We start from the raw sequence: 19,921 nt of genomic DNA on the forward strand, positions 1-19,921 counted from the left end.
CTGCTCCGCTCTGCATGCACCAATGCACTCACCGCCACTGCAGTTTACACCACTCCAGTCTAGCCCACTCTACTCTGCACTCAATGCTGCTACTCTATACCTCTTCACTCTACCCTGCACCACTCCACTCTACGTCACTTCACTCTGAAACAATCTACTCTATGCCACAGCACTTTGCACTACTCTATTCCACTCTGCGCGACTCCACTCTACACAACTGAAATCAATGCTACACCACCCTACTTTGTCACTCTACTCCATTGCACTCTACACAGCACCACTATACTCTACCCTACACCACTTCACTCCCATCTACTCTAAAACAATCTACTTTACACCACTGCACTCTGTGCCACTACACTCTACACCACTCTACTCGGTACCACTGCACTCTACACCACTGCACTCTCCCTTGCAACACTATTCTACACCACTGTACTCTATGCCACTCTATTCTACTCTGCACCAATGTACGCTACGTCATTGCTCTCTGTACCGCTCACTATAGGCCACTGCAGTCTGACACTCTACTCTTCATGACTGCACTCTAAGCCACCCTACTGAACTCTTTGCCACTCTTCTGCAGTCTATGCCACTCTACTGGATGCTACGCCACTGCACTCTATCCACGGTACTCTGCGCCACTGCACCACTCTACTCTATACCAATGCACTCTATTTCACTCTACACTGCATCACTCCACTGCATGCCTCTGCACTCCACTCTGCACCACTCCACTCTATGCGACTTCACTCTACTCTGCAACACTACTGTCTCTGCCACTGAACTCTACGCCATTCTACTCTGCATCGCTCCACCAAACGGCCCTTATCTATGCCAATCCACTCTAAGCCACTATGATCTACTCTGCAACTCTGCGGCACTCTACTCAATACCACTCACTCTACACCACTTCACTCTACTTTGAAACAATCTACTCTATACCACTGCAATCTACGCCACTCCACTCTACAGGACTCCACACTACGCCACTCTGTTCTACGCTGCTGCACTCTATGCCATTGCACTCTATACCAATGCTGTCTACACCACTTTACTCAAAACCAGTACACTCTACACCACTTCACTCTACGCCAATCTACAAAATTGCACTTTGTCGCTTTACTCTGCACCACTGTACACCACTGAACTTTACACCATTGCACGCTACACCACTGAACTGTGTGCCATTATACTGTACTCTATGCTACTGCACTCTAGGCCACCCTCACCATAACACTCTGTCACTTTACTCCGCACCACTCTACGCCACGGCACTCTTCGCCACTCTAAAATACACCACTACACTCTAGAGACACTCTACTCTGCAGCACTGCACTTTCTGCCACTAAATTCTATGCCGCTCTACTGTATGCCACTCTACTCTGCACCACTTTACTCTAAGCCACTGCACTCTACTCTGCATTACTCTACGCCACTCTAATCTACTGTGCACTACTGCACTCGTCGCCACAGCACTCTACATCACTCTAGGCTACTCTACTCTGCAACTCTGCACTATATGCCAATGCACTCTGTGCCACTACTCTAGACCACTCCATTCCACTCCACTCTTTCCTGCACCACTCCACTCTACACCACTTCACTAAACTCTGAAACAATCTACTCTATGCCACTGCACTCTATGCCACTCTACTCTGCGCCACTCCACTCCACGCTGTACCACTCTACTCCTCAGTGCTCTACCTTGCAGCATTCTACTCTGAGACAATCTACACTACGCCACTGCACTTTATTCCACTCCACGCCACTGCACTCTACGCCTCTGCAGTCTGTTATGCAACTATACTATAAACCACTGCACTTTAAGCCAATTCACTCTACACCAATTTACTCAAAACAAATGCACCCTATGCCACTGCACTTACTCCAACTTTGTTGCACCACTACATGTACGCCACTATACTCCACAAAATTCTGCTCTATGCCACTGCACTCTGCACCGCTGCACGCTATGTCACTCTACACCATTGCACTCTACGTCAGTGGACTCTGCACCACTCTATTCTACTCTGCATTACTCTACTCTGTCATTGCTCTCTGCACCTCTCTACGACCCTGCACTCTGACACTCTAGTCTGCGTGACTGTGCTCTGTGCCACTGCACTCTACTCTGGCTCCAAACCACTCATCTCTATGCCACCATAGTGAACTCTACGCCACTGCAATCTACTCTGCACCACTCCACTCTACTCTGCACCACTCCACTGTACTCTATAGCTCTTCACTCTTTGCCACTGAGCTCCACTCTGCGCCATTGCACACTACGCCACTGTAATCTACTCTGCACTGCTCTACGCTATGCCGCACCACTTTATGCTACTCTACGTCACTTCACTCAATGTGAATGCACTCTACACCACTTTACTCAAAACCAATGCACTTTACGCTGCTTCACTCTAGGCCAGTCTACTCCACTCCACTCCACTCCCCGACGCTCCACTCCACAATGCTCCACGTCCACTCTGAATCTGTACTCCATTAATCTCTGCTCCACTGAAACTCTGCCCCACTCTATGCCTCTCCACTATAACACTGCTCTACTCTACAACGCTCTACGCAAAACCCTCTGTGCCACTCCATGCCTTTTTACTCCATTCTATTCTATGACACACTACTTCACTCAACTCTGTGGTACTCTACAACACTCTACTCCACTCTGCGCAACACCCTCTACACCACTCCACTCTGCACAACTCCACGACACTCTATACCACTCCACTCTATGACACTACTCAACTCTGACAATGTACTCAACTCTATGCCACTCAACTGTTCGCCCTTCCACTCTAATACACTCTTCTCCCTCCGTGACACTCCACAAAACTGTACGCTACTCCATGACACTCCACTCCTCTCCATGACACTCGACTCTACTGTATGCATCTACAAGCCACTCCATAACACTCCACTCTTCTCCATTTTGACACTTCACACCACTCTCCTTTACCTCACTTACGTTTAGCACGCTGAACACCAGCCACTGTGTTGTACAGCATTTCCAAAGCATATTGGCAAGACCTATTGGCTTTGCCAATGCTTGTTTTTGAGCAGTGACATGGCTCTTGGTGTGTGGGCACACAGCTATTTCAAGCTATGTTTGGAAATGTCCCAGAGTACCTGATAGAAAAGAATCACAGTTAGATATTCAATAATGTCTGACTCTGTGCTGATCCCTGAGGGGACCCCCTAACCCACCGCCTTGAACGTGCAAGGTGGGAGGTGGATGGTCAGCACCCTATCCTCTAATTGGGATTTACAATAACTCAGTACCCTGCTTCTAACACTTGCTTCTGACAACCTAAAGATCAGAAAGTCATGGTTCATAGGGTCAAAGGCAGCCGAAAAGTCCAGCAGTACAAAAGCCACCAAGTGACCCTCGTCAGCTGCGATTGTCAGATCATCTTTGATAATTACCATGGGATAAGCTTTGCTTTGTTTTAACATTTGCAGAACTTCTTACAGAAATCTCTAGTTGAGGAGGGTCTAGATTAATCTGGTTTTCATTGTGTACATCTGTAATTTCATGTAGGTATTTAGTTGTATATGAATGTAACACATTTTTCTTTTTAAAAGCAAAAGCATTGGTTGGACATTGATTTCTGTGGTTTTTTTTTTGCTTTGCATAGTTCGGAGATTCTAACCAACTCCACCTCCCTTAGTAAGCCTTGGACTGATCTACTGCACTATCATAAGAGTCAAGTGTTAAAGAGGTGTACTTGCTGCTCAGTTCGGGTCCAGTAGCAAGGTGGCCCCTGAATAACAGAGGTAAAAAGCTCCTATTGGCACACTTGGAGCCTGTGGTGGGTAATGTCTCCATTGCACTATGTTGGTTTATCTAGGGCTCTTCAGTTGATACTCAGGGCATGTTTGGAATATAGCCATACCGCCTAGTGGCAAACCTGCTGCTCCCATCAAGCTTACTTTGCCGCACATGCGGCCATCGTGTGAAAGTATCTTGCGCATTATGTGTACACACCTGCAGAGGAGCTGGAGTGTCTTCAGGGTTGATGCACTAGCACCGGTTTAAGGCAGAGAGAGCTGCTGTGACAAACTGCTCTGAAGCTATTCTTGGGAGGCATAAGCAAAAGGCTAGTTTCTGCAAGCATTAAACAGTACTAGAGGAGGGGGCAGAAACTCTGCCTTGGGACAGCCAGTAAATGCAACTGGTTGTGCATATGATGTGGGAGGCAGTGATCTGTGGTAGATGGTGAGGGTCTGGTGAAGAGGGGTTGGTGGTGGCAGTGGTCTGTCAATGGGCATTGTTCAAGAGCTCTCAAAGTAAATAAAAGTACAGTCTGTGTCATTAATGTTCCCCCAAACCTCCAATCGTTGTCATCCTCATTAGGCAGGGTAGACCATGAAGGCTTTCAGTTGAGGAAAATGACTCCGCTTAGGAACAATTAATTGCACCTGTGTGGTTTCAAGACTAAGACTTGTCCCTTGTAAAATAAATGCACAACTTGCCATTAGCCATGACCTCAACAAAAACGTGAGCGTAGCGTTTTTAAACCCCTTATGGTGGAGAAGCAAACCCAATAATTACCAACATCACTCTCACACCACTTACAGTGTAGCAGTCTCAGACCACCGACATCCCTCTCACACTGCTGAAAAAACAAAACAAAGCAAACCCAATAAATCTGGCTGATAATTGAAAGTACGTCTTTGTTGATTGCCGTATTTGTGTGTATATGGTTGTGGATGGGCAAGTGGATGAATTGAAGAATGAGTCAATGGGTGGATAAACATATGTATGTGGATGAGTAACTGAGTACATGTGATTGAGTTCATGGACGAATGGAGGAGTGCCTGCATCCAGATAGGTATTTTTATTTATAGCCTAGACCTACTGGTTTTTCTAATGCTTGTTTTTTTCTTTTTTCTGTGCCTGCTCCAATCTGCATCCCGCTCTTCCAAGTTCACTGAATCACTGACCATTTTTCTTTCCAGTGTTTGTTTGATCTTCTTCCGATGTATTTTCTCTGGATTTTTTCTCCCAACATGTGAGACTTTCTGGAGACACTTGTTAATCTTTTATTACTTATGGGTTTTTTTGCAAACTAGGCCAGTGGTTACCAAGAGGAGCCACCCTCCTCCCAAAAAGATACCAAAGGAGCAATTGTCCTAAGCCAATGGTTCCCAATCTGTGGTTCCTGGGACCCCTGTGGGCCCATGATACCTCCTCGGGGGTGCGCGACTAATTATAAAAATGAAATCGTTTTACCAGATTAATAAAGTGTATATATATAAAGAAGCTAAATGTACAATTCAAAATTTTAAAATGTACTGTATATGTGAAGGAATTGAAATTGGGAACTAAAACTTCAATTTGTATGCTCCGATAGATTTGTGGGAGCAGTGCAAGTGTATCAAACATAATAAAGTATGGATGATGAGTGGTCTCAATTGAATTTAGAAAAGCTCCAACCTTCATATTAAAATTAAAATGTCGATTTTTAAAAATTTATATGTGTTTGCAAATTTAATAAAATGTATAAGTTTGTGTATTTGTATACCTTTTTGTTTCTGTATTTTTTTGTGTATTGTCTTCAGATTATCTACAATGCTTGGGACCCTCGGCTAGCAGTCTTGATTCTCCAGTATTGGGGTGTCTTTCATAGATTCACATGCCTGAATCATTTCCCGTCGCCGGAGTGGGAGTCCCACGGTACATAAAAAAGCAATAATATGCACCTAATAACCACAAAATCTTTGCAATAAACAACCAGGAAGTAAAGTAGCCCTAGGCTACAAGAGAAAAACTTCCACACATGACTATCATAGTCATTTTGTATTGTCCAAACTGCAGCCAATCATGCGACTACACCCATCAGAATGTTCTCCCTAGAGGCTCAGGCTCTCAGATTTTCTACCGCACATCATGTGAAGGGAGTCTTCCTGAGCTCTGCTCAGTACTTCACTTTTTTGTCTGGATTTCACTCCTTTTAGGATGTCATCTACTAAAAAATCTCTCTGCAGGCCTTGTGAATCTTGTGGGAAGCTCCGGGTTTTTTCTGAAGATCCCCACAAAAAGTGCATCTACTGCCTTTATCCGGATCATGAGGTGAGAGATTGTAAGATTTGCAGGACCTTCCTTCAGAAGACCCTTAGAGATAGGGAAGGACGCCTACTTCTGTGGCTATAGAAGATTAAAGACCAGGCTAAACATTTATCTGAGGTGGGAAGTGTAGCCTCAGGGTCATCTGTATCCTCCAGAAAGAGGATGAGTGAGGAAGATTTATCTTCTCCTGGGGCTAAGGTGTTGAGGAAAGTTCAACCCTCCAAGGGTTCTGGCTTGCCTTCTACAAAAAAGTCTTCTCCACCTTCTGGATCTTCACCAGTATCACCCCCTAAAAAGACTGGAAAGTCTCTGGTGTCTAAAAAGCTTCCTGAGAAGGATTTTCCTCAGAAGAAGAGGACCCCGTCGTCCAGGGCGTCGACAGTCACCTTCTCATTGCAGAGGCCCAAGATGGTAATGTGTCAGCCTCATCTCCGTCGACGCTGGTCTCTGTTGCAGTTAGACCCATCTCGTCAACGAAGGTAATGCCATCGAGCGTCGACGACGAAGGGAAGAAAGATCCCGTCAACGGTTGCATCGTCGACGAAGACCACATCAGCAGCGGCTAAATTGTCGACGAAGACTACCCCGTCAAAGGCTACCTAGTCGACAAAGACTGGCTTGACGTCGACGACCTCACCGTCGACGAAGTCTACCTCGTCGTCGACGGCCACATCGTCACCGAAAATTGCCTCGTCGTGGAAGACATCGTCGACGAAGGATGCCTCATCGTCGAAGACATCGTTGACGAAGATTACACCATCGACGAAGTCAAATGTCTCGTTGGCTGTCTCTGTCCTAGCAACATCTCCATCAACGATGGCACCGTCGATGGCAAAACCGTTGACGCCTCTTCTGTGATCGTGCACAGCATTGCAAGTATAGTCCACCACACTGTCTACGGCCTCCTTTGCCCCTTCGGCAATGACAGCTTCTTTGCTAGAAAAGCGTGGCTCGTCATTGGAAGCTCTTTCACCACTTAAATTACCTGACCAGTTGCTGGATTCTGATGAAGACGAGGAGCAATCAGATGTGGACGACACTGCTAGGAGTCCATCAGAATTGCTCATTAAATATCAGGATGAAGATCAGGCCTCTGCATCTTCCTTAATATCCCAAAGAGCACCTTCTCCAGCACCATCTCGTTATTCTCAGGAGGCTAACACCACGGATGAAGATAGAGAGGAAGGAGAGGTGGATGACAAGTCTGTTCTGTCGGAGTGGGATGAGTACCAAATTCCGACGCCATTCACCTTCTGCTCCAGCTACGGCTAACTCTCCTCCAGTAGACATCGGAGGTTTCCATCTCCTGATGGAGAGAGCTACATGGAGATTTCTGATTCCGATGGAGACAAAGAAAGACAATTGCTTTCTTTATGATTTTAAAGATGAACCACGAAGGCAAGTGAAAACCATTCCCATCATTGATTTCATCTGGAAGGAAGGATTAAAGATTATGGCAACACTCAATTCTCTTCCTGCTGTCTTGCCCCGGTTAGACAAGAAGTATAAGGCACCGGACAACTCTCCTGCATGCCTTATAGGACAACCTAAAGCTGATTCGGTCGTCGCCCAAGCGGCACAAAGACGGGCCACGAACCCCTCTTCTGCTATATCTGCTCCACCAGATAGAGATGGCAGACGACTGGATTCCATCGAAAAAAAGTCTCCACTATGGCGGCAACAACTGTACGTGCCGAGAGCTCTCTAGCGATATTAGGGAGATATGACCGGCAAATGTGGTCCGAAATCTCCCTCTACGTTGAAATGCTACCAGAACCTGCGAAATCTGAGGCAAAGCAAATTTTACGAGAAGGAGAAGTTACTTCTGCGGAAATGATCGACGCAGCAGTAGATGTGGCGTCTACAGGATTCAGGCATCTAGTGAGTGCTGCAGTGCTAAGAAGGCAGGGTTGGCTAAAATCGACATCTTTTCGCTAAGAAGTCCAAGCAAAAACAATCGACATGCCATTTGATGGCGAGTTTCTTTTTGGCCAGCATGTTGACGAGGCCCTTCAGGCTATCAAGAAGGACACGGAGACGGCAAGATCTTTGAGTAGCCTTCAGATTCGTAAGTCGTCCTTTCGAGGTGCTAAAGGGCGCGGCTTTGTTTCCAACAGAGGAAGCTACACTCAGCAGAGGTCATACTTAACCTCTCAAACTAATCAGAGATACCAGCCCTACAAGCAACAGTCTTACGGACTGCGAGGTAATTCCTGCACACAATCAAGAAGAAAGACCTCCTATCATGGAAGAGATTCCACCAAGAAGCCACCTGCCACCATCTCTACCCTCCCCCCAGTCAAAGGTTGGAGAAAAAATATCCCAATTCTACTCGAACTGGTCCGAAATTACTACAGACAAGTGGGTCCTGGATGTAGTGGCCAGAGGCCACAATTTGGAATACATCAAGATCCCTCCAAACTCTCCTCCCAAGGGCCTACCACCAGCTCATATCAAGGAGCTGTTTACCCAAATAAATTTGTTGATACGAAAGGGAGCGATCGAAAAAGGTCCCTCATTTGCAAAGAGAAACAGGTTTTTATTCGAGATTTTTCCTCATACGGAAAAAATCTGGAGAATGGCGCCCCATCCTCGATCTGCGCGCCCTCAACAAATACCTGAAAAGGTTGTCCTTCCGGATGTTAACACTTCAAGAAATCCTCCATCTTATTTCGGTAGGGGATCACATGGCCACACTCGACCTTCAGGATGCTTATTTTCATGTGCCGATCCTCCCCAGACACAGAAAATTCTTACGATTCAGAGTGGCTGGCAGGGACTTTCCTTTTAGAGTACTTCCCTTTGGACTTCGGTCAGCACCCCGTGTTTTCACAAAAGTTCTAGCTCCGGTGGCAGCACACCTTCGCTTAGAGGGCATTCAAATCTTCCCATACTTGGACGATTGCCTTATCAGGGCGAATTCTTTTGCAAAGGCAAGCGCACACGTTCAAGGATGTCTATCGCTATTCCAGTCTCTGGGCCTCTCCATCAACTTTGAGAAATCTCATCTCATTCCGTCGCAAAGAAAGACCTTCTCGGGAGCCACGTTGAACACCCAACTCACTCAGGCTTTCATCTCAAAAGAGAGAACACAAGATCTGCAAGCTAGCTCGCCTAATGCAAGAAAAAAGAGTACATTTCAGTTCGGCTGTTTAAATCTTTACTGGGGATGATTTCATCTTGCATCCCTCTGATACCCATCTGCTTTCTCAGAATGAGACCGTTACAAGAAGAACTCAACCTCCAATGGTTGCAGGTTTCGGGGTCGTTCGACTACGTCATTCTCATTACTCCTCGGATGCGAGAAGCCTTTCTCTGGTGAACTTGGATGAAGAATTTGCAGGAAGGATGTGCATTCCTGGCGGAAGTACCAAATTTCACCATCACCACGGATGCTTCTCTCGAAGGATGGGGAGCACACCTTCAGGGAATGACAGTCAACGGAAAGTGGAATGGGCAGCAAAAGAAGTGGCACATCAGCCTCCTAGAGCTGCGAGCCATTTTCTTGGCTTTGAAGTCCTTTCGAACAGTCATCCAAAGGGCTTCGGGGCGTGGCTAGCCAGCCAAGATGGAGGTTGCAGCCCGACAGAGCTCCGGACCCTCCCGGGGAAAAACACCCTGTTGGCGTGGATTCCGCAGCGCCTAACACTGGCTGGGAGTGTGGGTAACTGCGTGGACACCCCCAAGACACCCCTTGGGATATTGTATCGTACCTGGAGACGTTTCCATGCTGGCGAGACGGAGTGAGGCCTGCAGTTGGCTCCTGTAGGCCGAGTCCGGGAGCTCTGGTGGAGGCGTGGACTGCAGACTGTGAAACCACCTTCGAGGGACGGTGTGCGGAGCTCCTGAAGTGCAGCTCTTCACGGAAGCTGACTGGGGCGAGTGCGGGCAGAGCGGTGGCCGTCCGCCGCCCGAGACTGCCCTGCTGATGGAGGAAGGACCCGAGTGGCTGCTGGAGTGCCTCTGCGGCGTCTGACCCGGACGTGGGTCGGGCCCTGTATGAAGCGCCGTCTGCCATTGCAGGTAGGCACTTGGCCTGTCGTGGTCATTGCGGGAGCCGGCGAGGGAGTGAGCCAGGACGCGGAGACCCGGTAGGACGCTGGTGGGGGACTGTGGTACCTCCCCGAGGGCCGGGACTTTTGCTGCGGCTGGGGCGCTACTTTCCTGGGCCTGCGGGTGTTTGCCGTGAAGCGGAGGACGACGCACACCCCGAGCCGATCCTGACGGACTGGGGGCTACATGCGTCTGTGGCCTTGAGTGTGGATGGCCTAACAGACGGAGTGGCTGCCCGGTCCTGAGGGAATCTGCCGCGAAGTTCAGCGGGGGCCCGGAGCTGCGCTGGCAGCGTAGAGCAGCATCTGGTGGGATCTGAACTTTCTGGCCACATAGCTGCTGACAAAACGGGTACCGGGGAACCCTGAACACCCGACGTTGCTTGTGGTGACCCCAGGCCTAGTCCCTTGGCCTTACGGGTGGCCTGCTCCACGTCTTCTGGGGGAACGGTCAAACTGGACAGTGATCAGTGCGGGTGCGCCTGAATATACATGGAAGATACCTGCGCACTGGTCGTGGTGAGTGGCGGTGCTCTCTGAGGGGAGCCCTCCCCCCTATGTGCCAGTCCCTGCGTCCCTCGCCTCCCTCCCTCTTCCCCTTACATGGCTCACCAGGCGTGGGGCTGGGCACCCAGTCCCCCTAGGAGAAGCGGCCAGGGAGGACTTGCGGACTGCCTCCCCCCCTATTTACCCCTTACCCCCCCCTTGAACTCTGTCTGGGAAGCCCCGGGCCAGGCACATCCTCCTGTACGACATCCTACACCTGCCCCCACGATGGATGGAATAGTACCTGTCCTACCCTGAGGACTACCTTGGTGGCAGCTCCATTGCACCATAACCTTGGGAGTTGGAGGACCCCTAGCCTCGGCTGAGCGGTTGCGGTGCCCCTACAGTGAGCGTGGAGGAATGTCGGCATCATGGGCCAAAAACGAGTGAATGGTCAGGAGATCCAGAGCGGCTCTGACACCCCCCGCACCATGACAGACACTGCAAGTGTGCGCTCCTCGCAGGGGGCCACCTCGACTGGACACACGGAGGAACAGCCCCCGGACAAACTGGATCTCATCCTTAAAGAAATAAGGGACTCTAGGGCGGAGATGGAGCTACAATTGGGCGCTCTCACTACTGGCCTAACTCTCCTAAAAGCAGATCATAGCAAGTTAGCAGACTAAGTGAAGGACCAAAGTCTCACCTTAGCAGATCTCACACCGACAGTAACACTCCTCTTCATTACAGCAAATCCATCGGTTGGAAGACGCGGAAGGAAGAAACCAACGCAATAATATAAGCGTCATAGGCCTGCCGGAGCGCTGTGATGGAAATTGCGCGGCGGATTTTTTGGTACACTGGTTCAGGGACAATGTGGCACCCGAGAGGCTCTCTTCATATTTCTGTGTGGAAAGGGCTCACAGAATCCCGACCGGTCAGCCTAAACCTGGATTACCACCCTGCCCACTGATTGTGAAGATCCTTAACTATCGAGACAGGAATACTCTTTTACAGAAAGCTCGTGAGAAATCCCTCATCCAATACGAGAACCACGGCGTGTCCTTATATCCAGATTACACAATGCTGGTCCAGAGACAACGATCCTCATACCAAGCGGTGAAGAAAAAACTACAGAATGCCCAGCTTAAGTACGCACTACTGTACCCTGCCCGACTGAAGGTCGTACATGAGAAAAAAACTAATTTCTTTGAAAGCCCTTCTGATGTCGAGGAATGGATGGAGGTGATGTGCATTGGATCGAGCCAAGCTGACACTCTGGGAAGGTCTACGCAGGGCTCGGGTGGCGGCTCGGAGCGGTCTGCCCGCCATTCCCCGAAGAACAGTAGGAGCGGTGGAAACGCCGGCCCCTCGCGAGAACAGCAGAAAAGAGACCAGGAAGGGGCGCTTGTGGTGGCTGGTGCCTTTCGAGAGGACGCACATAAAATTGCAACCAACTCGGAGGATAGTACATTACATTCTGACTCTGAACATAGCGTAATCCTGTTTCCCACCATCACCCCTAGAGCAGCGGACGACATGCTAGACAATTGATTACTAACATTGAGCTACTGATAATAGAAAATGTGATTGTGGCTACTGATGTTTTTATTGATGTAGAGATTGAGACTGATGTTATAATTTGCAGCTGCTTCACTTAGGTGGTACAAAACGAATTTCCTAGATAGCGCACCGAGGGTCAGGGGTCAAAGTGGTGACCTTTCTTTGAGATGATTGGAATTGGGGACTGAGGGATCCCTGGTTCTCCAGGGCTTCCTGTAGGGACATGTCCGCAATAGCACTCCCTTCACACTTATGTCTTCTGTTTCCCCCCGGGATGGGGTACTGTTGAGCCATCGGGTACTGATGTTTAGCTGCACGATGACACAATACAAACAACTAGTTATCTCCCTTTTAGCGTACGCACCGTTATTTGGTTCTTATATTTGATATACCACAGTTGGGCCCAGCGTAGTTCCGCTGCTGTGCCGAGTTTAGTTACAGTTCTGGGGTACGGGGACTCCTGGTCAGATCTACCTGAGCATCTATCACGGGGGGATGGCTCACTACATCTGGGACGGTGGCTAGACCAGCTGAGACCAAGGGGTCCTATAATTTCCTTATGTGGAATGTGCGAGGACTGAGAGCCATTCAAAAACAATTCATTTGTTTCTCCTTAGACACCAAACGCATATCGCGTTCCTCCAAGAATCTCATCTTACAGATTCGGAATCGCAGAAGATGTGGAAGAAATGGAGGGGCCACATTTATTCTACAACGTATTCGGCATTCGCTAGAGGGGCTACTATATGGGTACGGCATGGGACCCAATTTGTTGAACTTGAGCGCCGGGTAGACAACCAGGGCAGATATATTTTAGTGAAAGGTACTTTGGATAGGTCTCTGATAGTTCTGAGGAGCATATATGCTCCTAACTTTGAACAAGACCGGTTTCTGTACAGACTGGGCACAGTGTTGACAGAGTGGGTCGGGATTCCTTGGGTCCTTGGGGGGGGGGGGGGGGGGACTGGAACGCAGTATTGGACTTAGGACTAGAAAGATCACATCCCCCACTTCAGGCCTCTGTGGCGACTAAATTGATGGACAAATTCTCCTCTTGGGTGGACGGCTGGACGTTGGCAGATGCCTGGCGAGGTCTCTATCCTACCCATAAGGAATACTCCTTCTACTCCCCAATACACAACCTTCATACTAGGATTGATCGATTCTAGTGCTCCAGATCCATAGTCACTAGAGTAGACAGATCGGAATATCGAGCCAAGACCGTATTCTGATGATAGACCCCTGAAACTCACACTTATCTGGGGTAGGGTGCCGTCCCCGGTGCCCACCTGGAGATTGAACCCACATATGCTTAAAGATGCTCCCTTTCGCACATCCCTATCCAACACTATCGCTGATTATTTAAGAGAAAACTGGAACACTGCCTCCTCGAATCTGATAGAATGGGACACCCTGAAGGTAGTGGTTCGGGGGCGACTATAGGGCAATTAGTGGGGGCCAGACAGAAGGTGCACCGGAAACTTTGCGACGTGGAAAACCGAGTGAAAGTATTGGAGAGGGAGTTAGCCCTTGACCCTGGGAGTAGTGGGGAGCTACAGACCGCTCATATTGATCATGCCGAAACGCTAGAGACACTACGGACGTTAGATTATAGGGAATATTTACACCGAAAACACACTGACGCGGATAGATCCGGCACGCTGCTCGCACGACTGGTGAGGGATCAACCGGACCCGCTGTACATAACCAGCATTTGTAACCAGACGGGCGCCTTAGTCTATACACAAGCAGAAATAAATACGGCATTTCATGATCACCTTCAGGCACTTTACGCGCCCTCCGTACCAGTAGATACTGTATTAATAGACGAGTTCTTACAGTGACTCCTCTTCCCGGTGCTGACAGATGCTACTAGGAAGGACATTGACGGCCCCATTACCCAACATGAGATACGGGCAGCGATCAAAAGCCTGAAACGTAATAAGACACATGGTATGGATGGTCTTCCCGTAGAGTTCTACCTAACGTACTCGAAACTCCTAGTGCAAGTACTAGAGACAGTCTACAAGGTAGCATTCGACACTGGCTACCGATCGGACTCCACCATGCAAGCGCTGGTGACATCTATACCTAAGCCTGGCCGAGATGTGCTAGAAATGACCAACTACAGACCTCTCTCCTTACTCTCAACCGAGTATAAGATTCTTAGTAAAGCACTTGCCAATCTTATACAATCCCATCTTCCCACACTCATACATCAGGATCAATGTGGATTCCTCCCTAATCGCAGCACGTCGCTGAATAATCGTAGACTGCACTCTATAATGACGAATACCTCACGTGAGCTTCCCCGAGCGGGGTGTATAGCACTCAACCTTAAAAAAGCATTTGACTCCTTATCCTGGGTATTTATGTTTGAGTCCCTGAAACGATTTGGCTTCCCGGATAACTTTCTTAAGTGGATCCGCTTATTATACACATCTCCCACTGCTACGGCTCGCACTGGCCGATATATATCGGAACGATACATGGTGCATAGAGGCACGAGGCAAGGTTGCCCCTTGTCCCCTTTGTTGTTCGTGCTGGCTCTCGAACCCCTGACCCTGGCCCTCCGGAGAACCGCAGACCGCATGGGCATCCCTATAGACGGGACGCAACACCTGATATCTGACTACGCGGATGACATCTTGCTTTATCTGCGCGACTTGACAGAGGATAACAAATCGCTCGCCGCCATATTTGATAAGTTCGAGCTTTAATCGGGTCTAGCGATAAACTCCGAAAAGTCGATTGGTTTCTTCTTTCGAGAGACGCCACATCTTACCCACATACGATTTGGCACATTCCCAATTCCAGTTGCCCCTACCACGTTTAAATACTTGGGTATACAGGTGTATAGGACACTGGGAGACCAGATAGATTGCAATATCCAACGGGCCATAACACGACTCCGCAGTAGTGTAGGGTTCTGGACCTCTCTACCCCGGTCTGTCATGGGTCGAATTGCCATCTCAAAGATGGTTATGCTCCCTCTTCTTCTATACTAGTTTGTGAATCTACCGATGATCCTCCCTCAAACTATTTTTAACACACTGAACATTATCTTGGTCAATCTTATCTGGGGAACAGGCCAGAGACGGATTAGCCTCCGAAAACTCCAACTTGGGACGACGTCGGGCGGCCTGGGGGTCCCTGATTTCCGAGGATACTACTACGCTAGCCAACTCCAGTGGCTTTCTTACTGGACTGCGGGTAGGAATTTACATGAGATCTGCTTCACTATGGAACGATTTGACCGCGGGGAACTCCATTCTCTAGTACTGCCCAAGACCCGGATACCCCCGGACTGCCCCCCCTTATTAAGAACCGCCTTAATTTGCTGGAGGAAAGCCCTCTCTTACACGTCTACAGTGCCACCCTACGCAGCGACCATTCCTTTATTAGGCATCCCTACACCACAAGGTAGACTCACACGGCATAGACTTGTACGATGGTTGTACACAGGGATAAGGACACACGCTGCGATTCCGCTCACGACCCTCAGAACACGCTGGGCAGAGGACTCCGAAACTGAACTGACAGACAGGGCATGGAAGGTCATACTTGAACATCCCAAAAAGGTGTCACGAAATGCTAGGCTCAAATTTATCCAGGCAATGGTGCTCCACAGATCATATCTCACTCCCAAGAAAATACACAGCATGTTTCTGGACTCCCCCCATAGCTACCCTCGCTGTAGAGGGGATGAAGCGGACTTTATACACATGCTGTGGTCTAGCCCACGACTACAGGGATATTGGGCCGAGGGTCTCCGATCGCTCACTACTCTGACACAGCTGCCGGTCCCTGACGAGGCCCTGGCTTGCCTTGTGGGACTGCGTAGACGGTCAGGGAAACAGAAAATCCGGCTGAAATTCATGGACTTTGCACTCATTTTGGCGATCAGGGTCATAACGATGAAATGGAAATCCCCCAGATTCCCCGTAGTGGCCACATGGCCGACGGACTTAGTTCAGTGGGGTCGGGCGGAAGGAGCGGCCCTTCAAAGGGAGGAAGAGAGAGGACTACGGAAACATCCCATAGCATTAGAGTGTGAAACCATGCTGATTGCCCTAGAGGCGCTTGATTTAGTCCCTCCACAGGGGACGGTGACCCAATAACATACACGACCCGGCAGGTCCTTCTTAGTGTAGGGCCCACTCAGCGAAACACGGATGAATTGTATTTGCCGTACATACCATATAGTCTGACAGCTTTCGGAACCCCCCCAGGAGTTGTAGGACTGTTGATAACGGAATGACCAGGAGTGGGAGAGGGTGGGTTAGGGAGGGTTTGGGATTGAAGGTTTTCCATAGTTTTGTTTTGGTTACTTATATAAAAATGGAACTTAATACATCCTTATCCAAATTGTATTGAAACACCCTTCAAGTGATATGTTGAGCCATGCCTATGATGCTCTGTTTACCTTTTGACAATTTCTTTTTTATCGCTCATGAGATAATGCTATGATTGCTGTATAATGGAGGGGGGAGTGTAAACCAAAAAAGACTGTCCGTATGGCATGAACCTGTTAATATCAATGTCAAATTCGCAGTCGATAATAAAGTATGTTTAAAAAAAAAATCCAAGGGGCTTCGGTACTAATTCGGACAGACAACACAACAAGTATGCATTACTTTAAACAAACAGGGCGGTACAAAGTCGGCCCAAGAGATCTGGGACTGGGCACTGAGTCACAAGATCAACATTTCAGCTGTCCATGTTCCGGGGATCTCCAATGCACTTGTGGATTCCCTCAGCAGATCTTCAATATCCAATCACGAATGGGAGATCCATCAACCAACGTTGGACCGAGTCTTCCGGGAGTGGGGCCATCCCGATCTGGACCTGTTTGCAACAAGCCAGAACCGCAAACGCCCACACTTCGCAAGCTGGCTTCTCCACAGGGACTCGTGCGGGAATGCGCTTTCAATGAAATGGTCTCAGATATATGCCTACGCCTTTCCTCCGATTCCGTTGGTTCCCAGAGTCATCCGCAAGATGAAGAAACAGCCTTGTCGCCTCATTCTCATTGCTCCCAGATGGCCTCGCCAATACTGGTTCATTGAACTTCTCCTTTCGGAGTGCGATCCCATTCAGTTTCCTCCAATACCGAACCTTCTCTCCATTCAGGAGAGTCAGATCTGTCACCCGGACTCAGCATCCTTGAGATTAGCAGCTTGGCTCCTCAACACCTTGAGTTTGCACACTTAGATATCCCCGCGGACTGTCAAGAAGTTTTAGCCAATGCTAGAGCACCTGCCACGATTAAGACATACAAACTTAAATGGAAAAGATTTTGCACCTGGTGTCAATCTGCCAATTTGTATCCAATTCATGCCAAACCAGAACAGATCTTACCGTTCTTTCTTCAATTGGCAAAATCAGGTTTATCTCATCCCATGTTGAAGGTGTTTTCGGCAGCTATCTCAAGGTTTCGTCAGGATGGTTCTAACTCTCTCTACTCTTCTAGAGTTATTCAGCAATTCTTTAAAGGACTATTTCGAATGTTTCCCCCTATTTGGCATCCACCTCCATCCTGGCATTTGAATGTGGTGCTCGCACAACTCATGCGACACCCCTTTGAGCCTATTCATAAATTGGATCTTAAGTTCCTTTCTTGGAAGGTATCTCTGCTGTTGGCGCTGACATCAGCTAGGAGGGTCAGCGACATTCAAGCATTCACGGTTAAGTCACCTTTTCTACAGCTCACTTCCAATTCAGTGGTGCTTTGTACCAATCCCAGCTTCATGCCTAAGGTACCTATGGATTTTCACCTTAATGAACCGATAATTTTGAAGGCTTTCTTTCCAAATCCTCAAACAGCTGCTGAAAGAGCATTACATACCCTTGATATCAGGAGGTGTCTCAAGTTCTATCTTCAACGAACTGCAACAATTTGGAAATCATATCAGCTATTTATAGCATATGGAAGATTATGTCAAGGTTACTCTGTATCCAAGCAGACCATAGCTCGCTGGATGTCTGCGGCGATTAGTCTGTGTCATCAGCAGGCGGGAAGGCCTTTGCAGACAACCCCGAGAGCGCATTCTACGAGAGCAATCGCCTCATTTACCGCGCTCTTTGCTGGTGTGCCTCTTCATCAGATCTACAGAGCAGCAACCTGGTCCAGCAGACACACCTTTACCAAACATTACTGTTTGGACGCTTCAAGTGATGCAGATACGTCAGTGAGACGTATATATATATATATATATATAGTAGAGCAAATGCGCAAGCGCTTCGGGAGGGCTCACCACTTCATCCGACCCTCCGGTCTGTAATTTGGCTCCTCTGCAATGTTCACAGATTCCCTTAAGTTAAAATTGGGTCCGACGCGTTTCGGGGCCACAAACGCCCCTTCCTCATGGACTGTGCGCAGTTCAACACCATGTTCGCTTCACGCTAGTCAAACACGTCTTAGTTTGAGCAGCTGGCGTCGTCCTCCCTGAGTGGGTGGAGTTTGGCAACACCGGGACTTCTGGTCAACGTAGTCCTGTGAAGTGAAACAAAATAGTAACCTTGAGTAGGTTGGCGTGTCTGCACTTTCATTACTGTCATTAAGATCCTTAAGTAGGATGGTAGGGAGGCTGCGGGCATCACATTTTATTCAAATTGGATGTTGCGCTGATAGGCGAGTGTGCGTGTTATCGCCTCAGTCTCTTAGGACAGGATACAAGTTCCGCCATCAGAGTGGAGCTCCTTCCGCGACCAAGGCTGGCCACCTGAATATAGTAGAGCAAATGCGCAAGCGCTTCGGGAGGGCTCACCGCTTCATCCGACCCTCCGGTCTGTAATTTGGCTCCTCTGCAATGTTCACAGATTCCCTTAAGTTAAAATTGGGTCCGACGCGTTTCGAGCCCTCCCGAAGCGCTTGCGCAATTTGCTCTACTATATATATATATATATATATATATATATATATATATATATATATATATATATATACTCTGATACAAGGAGCGTCTAACAAGCATTATGTTATGTACTGCTATCTACTCTGATTGATGCAGGCATGTAAATCTATGAAAGACACCCCAATACTGGAGAATAACAATAGTTACTTACCTGTAATTTGTGGTTCTCCAGTATTGGTGTCTTTCATGGATTTACATGCAACCCGCCCACCTCCCCTCAGAGGCTGTTTAGGCTATAATGTTTTGTTTCACTCCTGTGCGAGAAAATCTGAGAGCCTGAGCCTCTGGGGAGAACAATCTGGTGGGTGCTGTCGCCTGATTGGCTGCAGTTTGGACTATACAAAATGACTATGATAGTCATGAGTGTGGAAGTTTTTTCTCTTGTAGCCTACGTATTTATTTATTTTATTTATTTATTTAATGAGTTTTATATAGCGCTGGCTAGACCCGTAGGTATCAGAGCGCTTTACATTGGATCACATAATGTTACAGATACATAATGAAGAATTACACATTACATCAAAATAAGCAACACAGTGAAAGAAAAAAAGAAAGGTGAAACAAATAGAGCAGGAGGGGGGAGGTGGGGTGTAAAGGGAGAGGATGAGGGAAAAGATGGTAGGAGAGACGAAGAGAAGTCTGCCCAATCACCGACTGGGTAGGTGACGGCTGAGGAGGGAAACCACAGCCTGTCTCCCCTATAGCTATCGAGGTAGCTCCATCGGGCATCGGTCAGATAGCTAGGTCTCTACAGACGAGGGAAAGTTCACAGAGAGTACAAGAGCTGGAAAGAAGAGAAGAGTAGAGCGGATAGGGGT

At 48.3% G+C, this 19,921-nt stretch overlaps 1 protein-coding gene across 3 annotated transcripts in view; it reads left to right on the top strand.

The window, feature by feature from the left end:
• The window catches only part of BCAS3 (BCAS3 microtubule associated cell migration factor), a 4,343,716-nt gene that overhangs the window by 736,754 nt on the left and 3,587,041 nt on the right, over positions 1-19,921 (top strand). The window lies entirely within an intron of this gene.

This window comes from Lissotriton helveticus, chromosome 3_1 (assembly GCF_964261635.1).
Source record: "Lissotriton helveticus chromosome 3_1, aLisHel1.1, whole genome shotgun sequence".
In the NCBI taxonomy this organism is placed as follows: Eukaryota; Metazoa; Chordata; class Amphibia; order Caudata; family Salamandridae; genus Lissotriton; species Lissotriton helveticus.